This window comes from Heloderma suspectum, chromosome 1 (assembly GCF_057233095.1).
Source record: "Heloderma suspectum isolate Gila_16-S chromosome 1, 16-S_ref, whole genome shotgun sequence".
NCBI lineage: Eukaryota > Metazoa > Chordata > Lepidosauria > Squamata > Helodermatidae > Heloderma > Heloderma suspectum.
Window position 1 is genome coordinate 33464161 of NC_139458.1, and position 10376 is coordinate 33474536.

A 10376-nucleotide genomic window follows, 5' to 3' on the forward strand; every position below is an offset into this window, starting at 1 on the left:
CCACTCTCTTCCTTTCATTGCCGAATGGTTAAACTCCTCTAGGTACAGACCTGTCTTCATTTGCTTAGGTTTGGGGGCACTAAATAAACAAATGCATTCATAAATCAAATAGAAAACGAAAAGCAATGGACCCAGAACTGCTAGCTACGGGTCCTCCATGTGTAGATTTGTGTGTGCAAAATCAGATTTGCATCGTTCTGCAGGGCATTAGCATCATTCAGACAGGTATAAGTCCAAAGGGGATCAATTCACCTCCTACCAGTAGCATACTTAAAAATGCCCTACCAACAAAAAGGCCAGCAATCGTCATGAACTCTGAAGGCATAAATACCAATATACTTTCACAGCTATCTCTCCGTTTTGAGCTGCATAACCACAAGCAAAATGACTCAACTGTTGGTTACAATTAGGGATGTCAGAGAAATCCGCAACGGAATCAAATGAGTTTGCATTTCTGTACATCCAACCTGTGGATTCTGCAGTGGACCGACTTTTCCCGAGTCACGTGGATTCTGTGGCGTTGCAGACCTTTTTTTAAAAAAAACACTTGCTGGAATTTTACACAAATGTAGTTGTAGAAAAATATGTAAAATTAAAAAAAAATCAGCAGAAAATATGCATTTCCTCCATAGGCTAAAGCATGTTAATGTGCATTTGGGAGGATTTGTGCATTTTTGCCAGTGTGAATTTGCGCAAATTCAGGAAATTGGAAAAAATCTGATTCCAACAATGAGCGAACAATGGAACAAAATGCACCTGAGAATCTGCGAAATGTAGATGGAATGGAAACTCCATACATCCCTAGTTACACAGTGAAGATTACTGTGTGAAGTTGCACTATTGAAGTCTATTTTGATTGCATATCAATGGCATTAAATAGTCAGGTAAGAGCCAAAATGTATGTAAGAGAGCAGGTCTGAAACACAAGAACTTTATTTTGTTCACCATCCATCCTTCAGATCAAAACTTCAACTCTTCATTACAATCCTTCGGATTTCCTAAAGTCTTATTAGTACCAGGGTAGTAAAGCCAACATGCCCACAATATTTTGAAAAAGTACATCTTCCAGCATCTGTTTGAGAAAATGACTTTATAGCTTACTGTGACTAGCCACCCATGCACTGTTTACACTGTGGCAGTATTTGGAAGTCTCAATTTAAATCTTTACTCCACGAGTGAGATTAGATGCTGAGCATAAGCATCTACCACCCTTGCAAATACTTGTGCAATGGCTGCCCATCCTCCTAGCTGTTCATGCGCCTTGTTGTATGGCTCACCTACCCATAATTTCTGATCCTTTGAAGCTGGAAAAGGCAGCCAGGATAGCATTCAAGCAACACAGAACTATGGCAGCTGCATCTGTGCACTGTATCTCATAAAAAGCCAGGAGAGACAAACTGCACAGCCACCATTGTGCTGTGCTGCTCTTTCCCCTGGACGGAAAGAGTGACAGTGGGCTTTTGCAGATGCCTCGAATGCTGTTGAGTGTCACATCAAAAATTCATTCATTTCATTTCTATACTGTCCAGTAGCCGAAGCTTTCTGGGTGGTTCACGAAAATTAAAACCACAAAGCGCAGCATAAAACAATATAAAATATGAACGCTTAAAACCACACTAGAACAGTACAACCAGAATAAAACCAGCAGCAATGTGGAGATTTCAAATACAGATTTAAAACACCAAGTTAAAAGACTAGGAAGCTAAAATGCTAAAATACCGGGAGAATAAAAAGAACTTTACCTGGCACCTGAAGGAGTACAACATAGGTGCCAGGTGAACCTTTCTAGGGAGCTCATTCCACAACTGGGGTGCCACAGCAGAAGAGGCCCTCTTCCTGGTAGCCACCCACCTCACTTCCTTTGGCAGGGGCTCACGGAGAAGGACCGCTGAGGATGCTCTTAGGGTCCAGGCAGGCACATATGGGAGGAGGCGATCTTTCAGATAATCTAGTCCCAAATCATTAAGAGCTTTGAATGTTAATACCAGCACTTTGAATCGGGCCCAGAAATGGAGTGGCAGCCAGTGCAGCTGGAAAAGTACTGGCGTAATGCAATCTTGTTGGCCAGTCCCTGTTAACAATCTTGCTGCCCTATTTTGGACTACCTGAAGTTTCTGGACCGTTTTCAAAGGCAGCCCCATGTATAACACATTGCAGTGATCCAGATGAGAGGTTATCAGAACATGGATTACTAGATAGGCTATCTCTTCCAGATGCGGGTATAGTTGGGCTGATAAAAAGTGCTCCATGCCACTGAGTTCACCTGTGCCTCAAGGGACAGTTCTGGGTCCAAGAACACCCCCAAACTATGAACTTGATCCTTTAGGGGGAGTGTAACCCCATCCAGAGCAGGTTGAACATCACCTAGCTGGGCAGACAAACTACCCACTAACAGTACCTCCGTCTTGTCTGGATTAAGTTTCAGTTTATTGGCCCTCATCCAGTCCATTACCGTGCTCAGGCACTGATTCAGAACAGCTACTGCCTAACCTGGGTTTGATGAGAAAGAGAGGTGGAGCTGGGTGTCATCTGCATATTGATGGCACCTCAGCCCACACCTCTGGATAACCTCCCTCAGCGGTTTCATGTAGATGTTGAACAGCACAGGGGATAAAACAGAGCCCTGTGGAACCCTATGGCATAATTGCCAAGGCTCAGAACAATAATTCCCCAGCAGCATCTTCTGGAATTGGCCATCCAAGTAGGAGCGGAACCACTGCAGCACAGTGCTTCCAACTCCCAGCCCAGACAACCTATCCAGAAGGATACCATGGTCGATGGTATCAAAAGCCACTGAGAGGTCCAGGAGAATCAACAGGGTCACACTCGCCTTGTCCCACTCCCGGCAAAGGCCATCCCACAGGGCGACCAAGGCAATTTCTGTTCCACAGAATTAAGCAGTAATGTCAGTGCCAGCTCCAGGTTTTTGAGGGCCCTTGGGCAAGACACCCTCAATAGGTCCTATCCCTCAGGGAGTCCACCTCCTCACTGCCATTGCTACCAGCCGCTATTGCGCTGCATCCTCTTACTCATCATCATTGCTCCCGCTTGCTTGCTTGACAGGCAAACAGAGCCAGTGAGCATGCAGGCAGTTGCATCTCCTCTTCCTCCTTCTGACCACCACTAATGTCTGGGCCAGAGCGAGAGGCTGGTGAACAAGCAGGTTGCAGTGGTGAAGAGGAAGAGTAACTCCAAGGGGATTGTAACAGTGGGCCCCTGCTGGGGTGTGGGCCCTCAGCCGTTGCCCAGCTATGCTTACCTTTGAACCCGGCCCTGAGTAAAGTTTTCTCTGGATTGTAAGATGTCAGGCTGCAGGTGGGAAGTTGCACGTTTGCAACTTTCTCCCCTTACATGTCAGTGCAGGGCTGGCTCAAGATGGTACCCCCTCCCATTCCATGTACAACAGCTCAATGGACTGGCAGTTGAATCATTCTTCCACACTGGCATGGGACAGCATCTTCCACCACACCTGAAGGCAGCAGACTAGCTTAGGGGGCACGGGACAGGCTGCATAGCCCACTGCTCTGTCCTCTAGCACCTTGCTGCTGCCTCCCAGCATGTGCCACCCAAGGTCACTGCCTCGCTCTGCCTAATAGTAAGGCTGGCCCTGTGACAGTGATAAGGATTCAGCTTAGGACATTGTACCATTTTAGGTTCCAGGGGGGCAGGATATATTGCATGCTTGAAAAACATTACTTGGTGCATGTAGAAAATGACAATGTCAAAGAGAAGTGTTCTGCCTAATGTCACCCACCCCGCCCTACCGCACAGACATGTGTTATGTCCATGGAAGAGGAGGAGGAAGAGGAAGAGGAGGAGGAGTTTTGTTACTGGGAAAATTCAGACATTCAGTCAGCCTACCACCCTTTCTATCTGCAGCCTAAAGCAGCCTCCCCCAACCAGGTGCCCTCCAGAGGTTTTAGACTATAACTCCCATCAGCCCCAGACAGCATGGCCAATGGTCAGGAATGTGGGTAGTTGTAGCCCAAAACATCTTGAGGGCACCCGGTTGGAGAAGGTTGCACTAAAGTATTATGGTGAATTTTAACCTCCTTGATTGTGCTGAACGTATATTGGGACTGCCCAATAGCCCAGAGTGCATTCTGAAAGGTATTTGTCTCAAATATGATAGAGCATATCATTTGTTCAAGCTGTTTGGCCCCATGCCACATGGAGAAGAGCAATCTGGGATGCCTAAAACAGCTGACTCATCTATTTTGATGGCTGCAGTCTATCAGCATGGACTGGAAACAAATGGCCATTTATGTAATAAAGAAACCAAGCTGATGGAAACAACTTGACATTTGGGGGATTCTGAAAATTTGAAGGCATTTAGCATTGACATTATCTCTGGAGCATGTTATGTTTACCTTGATTTATGCCTCAACAATAATGTTTCTTTTATTTATACAAGTTTTAATCCACCCTTCATCCTAGGATATCAGGTGGTATACAAGAGGCATAAAAACCAAAATATGCCGCAATATAATACAAAACCATAAAGCAACATTACAATAAAAACAGAGGCATAAAAACTGCAGAGCAAACTAAACATAAACCAGCATAACACTTTAAAATGCTTGGACAAATAAGTTTTAATCTGGTGCTGAAATGATAACAGCGTCAGTGCCAGTTGAGGATCAATGGTGAGGGCGTTAAAGATATGGGCAGCCACCATATATAAGGCCCTCTGCCTAGTTCATACACAACAAGTTTGCCTTAGGAAAGGAACCTGGAAAAGAGCATTCTCTGAAGATCCTCAGACACAGGCAGGTTGGCACTAAGCAAAAAGCAACATTCTCTCTGTACATCTCTCCCCTAACCACAGCATCTTTCTGAAGTATTAGGGTAAAATCCAACCTGAGTCCTATTTTGAGTAGAAACATTGAAATGAATAGGACTAATGTTAGTCACGACTAACTTAAGTCCCATTCATTTCAATGGGTCTACTTCAAGTTGGCCTTGTGTTGGACTCTACACTTAGCCTGTACTTAGCCTCCCAAACTAGCAAAAAGTTCAAACTTAAAAATGATTTACAATGCCACTGCAACCCAAAAGTTTCATTTTCAAAAACTATTCTCAAACCTAAGGTACTGTTGACAAATGACTTACAACAACTACTACTCGGAGTAAGCCCTGTTGGTCTTGATGGAGGCAGAAGTGTCAGAGGTAGCCACCTGTTATGTTTCCTTGGATCATATCAGCTTGATTTCCTGGAGAATGTTGTCAAGCCTGACATACAAAGTTATGCAAGCCACCACATGCGGCTTATTTCAGTCATTCATTCATTCATTCATTCATTCATTCATTCTTCGTGGTCTCATCACACGTATGGGCTCTGTGTCTGCGCTGAGCCTTATTCAGGAAACGTCTAAGGCTGAGGAACATTTTGGCGGGAACCCTCCCACACCGTCCACTGTGCCTGTCCCAGTGGGTTCCCGCCCGTTCCCTCAGTTCTCTTTCGACTGTCTAGCGGTAACCTCTTCAGGAGCTTCCTCCATTCGTGGAGAACTTTTTGTCAGTGTTTTTACACTGGTGCTGAGGTCTTTTCCACCCTTTTTTCGTCTTTTGGTTTTTGTCTTTTTCATTTCTATACCGCCCAATAGCCGAAGCTCTCTGGGCGGTTCACAAAGATGCCTGTCCTTCCAGGCTCACAGAAGCTGGCAAGTAGTACCACTGCTGAGCTGACTTATGTCTAAACCAGTTATAACTGTTGTTGGGTTATAACTCCCATCATCTCTGACCATTGGCCATGCTAGCTGCGGCTGATGGGACTTGGAGTCCAACAACTTCTGGTGGGCCACAAGCTCCCCACCCATGCTCTAGACAAAACTAAAACTGCAATCCTCTGCACACTTACTTTGGAGTAACTCCCATTGAACTCCATAGGAATTATTCAATAGGAATGAACAGGACCGCACTGCCAGTGACATTCTCAGTACAGTACCTCTCTTCCTTAACTGCTATAGTGCCTTTTCTCCAAAGGGGAGGTTGCTGCCATCTGTAAAAGGGTCAGTTATTAATTCCCTCCTATAGATCTCTGTAGTCTCATCTAGTTTGACCCTTCAACAAATGTATCAGAGGAGTTTGAAAGTGCTTAATTTGGGCTTTGCCATAGTCTCACACTACAGGCCAAATGCATTAATTTCCATTGTGCTAAGTTATTAATAATAACCGTCTTTATTTATAGCAGAATTCCCAGACAGATTAACCCAAGGCCCTTTTCTGCAGTGCTTCCTGTCTCATATTCAACATGCTCATTTGACTCTCCACTAATTAAATGTGATTTTCTCAGCTGACGCCTTCTCCACCCCAGTCCTCAACTGGAAATGTTGACTCAGCAGACCTGAATCGTGGCGTCTGCCATTCTCGTAGCCAGCATTCCATCTCCATCTTACAAGGGCAGGTGCAGTGTGAGCGTCAAGGAAAGGCTGAGCATTATCAATCTGCTGGAGAAAGAAGTTGACACATAGCTTTCAAACTGTCCACACAGCTCATTTTATGGGCTGGTGTATTTTGGGCTGTGCATTCTTGGGTCTGGGCTTAAGAAAATCAGCCTTACAAATATAATACATGTTAAGAACATCAGAAGAGCCCTGCTGGTTCAGACCAAGGGTCCATTTAGTCCAGCGTTCTGTTCATACAGTGGCCAACCAGCTGTTGGTGGGAGACTCACAAGGAAGACATGAGTGCAAGAGCACCCTCCTTCCCATGTTCCCCAGCAACTGGTGTACATAGGCATACCGCCTCTGATACTGGAAGTAGCATATAGCCATCAGGACTAGTAGCCATTGGATACATATATAGCTACCCTTTCTAGTGCTGGGAAATTCTAATGCACTGACTTGCAGTTTGGACCTACAAACAAATCCACAATAACTCCAAGTAATGAGCAACATCGGCCATCTCCCTTCTGTTGCTGACTGGGCTGACTCAGGAGTTTGCCCTAATAACACACGCAGACACAACACCCAATACTCTGCTTTAACATACCTTAACACAGCCTTCCCATCATGGTGCCCTCCAGATTTTTGAGACTTCAACTCCCATCAGCCCCCAGCAGCATGGCCAATGCTTAGGAATGCTGGGAATTGGAGTCTAAAACATTTGGGTCTGCTAGGAATCAAGTGCTGATCAATCAAGCAATGTGTGAATCAAGCCAACCTTGATGACTAGCAACTGACTGTGTGAACTCAAGACCAGCTCCAGGTTCGAGGGGGCCCTTGGCAAAGAGCCCTCATGGGGCCCCTCCTGCATCAATGGGCCTCTCTGTTGGGCCTACGTAGCGGGCAGGATGCAGCAGTAGTGGGCAGCTGCATGGCATGTTCCAAGCAGTGCCAACGTGCTGGGAGCTGCCCTTTAATTTACCATGATGTCACTGACACTGTGGGAAATTGAAATGGCAACTCCCAGTCGCCTCAGCACAGATTGGAGTGCTGGAAAACTGGGCTCCAGGATAGGCATCAGCAGTGATCCCTGCTGGGGCACTAGGAGCCCCACAGCTGTCCAAAGGTGTTGTGTGCTGAGGCCAGCGCTATGGGAATGGCCTCCATTGAAAAAGTGTTCCATGTGAGGTGATATGTAAGTTCTGTCTGTGATACTATATGTTCTGCTCTCCCTTCTCCTGCATCTCAGTCTTTCCCAAATCTGGCCTCCCATGAGGCACAATGAGACATCTGCCTCAGGCAGCAGATGCTGGTAGGGTAGCCATGTGTCCTGTGTTACAGAGGATAGGCCTCTGTTTGAATGGCTGCCAGAGGACAGCCCTTTGTTCAGAGGTGTCCCCTCTGTTTGTAGAGCTGTCCTGTCCAGGTTCAGCTTGAAAATAAAGAACCACCAGAAGGGGGAACATGGGCTTTGAAGTTGCCCATCATCAGTTTGCACCCAGCCAGCAGACTGAGCAAGCCCACAGGTCACCTGGTCACAAACATCCACACTATGGTAGGATGTATTTCAGTTCTGTTTAAATTGTACTCATTATTTCTAAATGTGCATCTATACATATGCAAACCCATGTCCACTTGTGTCCTCTTTTGGAGTGATGCGTTTCCTCTCCTTTGGTGCTGCACAAGTGGCTACCCTAGACGCTGCGGGGGCAGAGAGCTGGTTTTGAAGGACACAGACGTATGTGTCCTCCCTGCTGCCTTCAGATGCAGTAGAAGATGCTGTCCCATTGCCAGAGTTGAAGTAAGATTCAATTGCCAGTCCAGTCAGCTTCTGTATGTTGAAACAGGAGGGATGCTATCTTGTGCTTTGCCCTGGCAGCAAAATACCTTAAGCTGGCCCTGGTCGTTCCTCTCTCATCGAGGTAGCAACCCCTCTGGTTGAGCAGATTCCACTCTGGACTTTGAAATGATGTATATTGACTCCCTCCTTCAGGAATGTGAAAGCGAGCATAAGACTTTGAAACATCAAATGCCATTACGCGATTTCATGCATGCACAGACATACACACAGACACACACTGCCCTGTTCAGATGCGCAGGGGGAGAGGGTGGCTAAGAGTACTACGATCGGGAGGGCGGCTTTAGGAAAACCACGTTGCATGCACCTGCCACACAATCAGGAACCATGTAGTGTGCCATGGTTTACTTACCAATCCCCAAGGAGTACTTAGTTCCCCAGCTTCCCACCACTGCCAGTTATCCCAGCAGTTGTCGCACTGGGAAAACCCACATGGCGGCTGCTCCATCCGTTGCTATGCGACAGTGACCAGGCCATGATGCCTAGAGCGTCACCGGAAGTGCAGGACATTATTCTAGGCTGCCGTCTCCATGGTCGTGGCCTAGAAACCACCTGGAGCCTGTTTTAACCACCGGAGAGCCCGCTGCACATAACAGTAACCCTAACCCTTAACCCTGCTGTAGCGGGGTGGTTACTGGGGTGGTTTACTAACCATTGTTGTGAGGATTTTCTCCCCCTCACACAACAAACTAAGCCACCGTGGTTCGCTTCACAACACTAACCATGGTGGCTTAGCGTTATGTGTGAATAGGGCCACTCTCTTTCACAAGCGAAGGCTGCTCTTGCCTTGTTCCTCACAACCCGTAAATTCAACAACAATAAGATGATTTCAAGGGGGAAAGAGAAAAAAAGAAACACACAGTAATAAACAAAGCAGCGGAACATAGCTGAACAAGATCACTCGAGGACAGTACATCTAGCGCTGTCTCATGTAAATTCCATTATTTACAGGGCTTGGCAAGTTATTGATTTTAAGGAGAAGCAAGATCCTATGGATAAAGGGTTGTTATTATGTAAGTGCTGATAAACTGGCGCCCTGGAGCCCATCTGGGGAAGAGCTCTTCTGTTGTTTGTGTAATAAAAAAAAAAAAGACTTGGAGGGCAAAGAATCAGGTTAAGACTCTATAAGCTGGAGGAAAAAAGGCTGTCATTGCAGGGTGGCAAGAATGTGTAAATCCCCACCCCCAAGGAATCCTTTAAACATCCCCCCTGCTCTGGGGAGACCCAAAGTAGGCACATCCTGTAGATGACATCACCAGTCATTGACTCAGCAGAATGCAGCTGCCTGCTTCCCCACTGAGGGTCAGGGAGAAAAAGGACATATTCAGCTTTCATCTCCACCGGCTTAGGGTGCAATCCTATGCATGTTTAGGCAGAGAAAAGGTCTACAACTCCCAGTATGCCCCAGCCAGCAATGCTGGCTGGGGCATGCTGGGAGTTGTAGGCCTTTTCTCTGCCTAAACATGCATAGGATTGCGCCCTTAGGCTGGGTCTACACAGGCAGCAAAATGCAGTACTAGAGTGCTGATGTGGTGGACTGGACTGCACCATGCTGGACCAGGGGGCAGGGCAGGGCAGGGCAGGGCAGGGCAGGGCGGGGGGAGGGGAAGGAAGGTGCTGGTTCCTGTTTTTGGAATGCTGTCTTGCATTTTAAAGAGACGCCACTTCCCTGCAGGTACAAAACTAGCACAGCAACCTAAGAGCTGGAGTAGTTTGTTTCTCCCTGCAGGACTTGCCTTCTTTTCGCAACAGGGTTGGCATATTTTGGCTGGCTTGTCCTCCCACCCCAAATCACTCACGCCATTCTGTCAACCAGCCTAAATTTCCAGTTCCTCTACAAAAAATCTGGCAACTTCCTAGAGACAGACAAGACCCCCTACTTCCCCCACCTCCCTTTTCTTTTCTTTTTTGGTATACTGGCAACTCTATGACCAAGGGAAATAAAAATGTATCGCCAAATTCTCTGTTGATCCAAAAATGGGATTTGCTCTCCTAGAGGAAATCCTGCATTTTATTTACCTCTTCTATTAGGGCAACACAGATAAAGATGTTCCATGGAACTAAACATCTTTATACATCTATAAAAATCCATCTTGAGGGGTTTTAATTGATCCATCAACATTCCTGCTTTT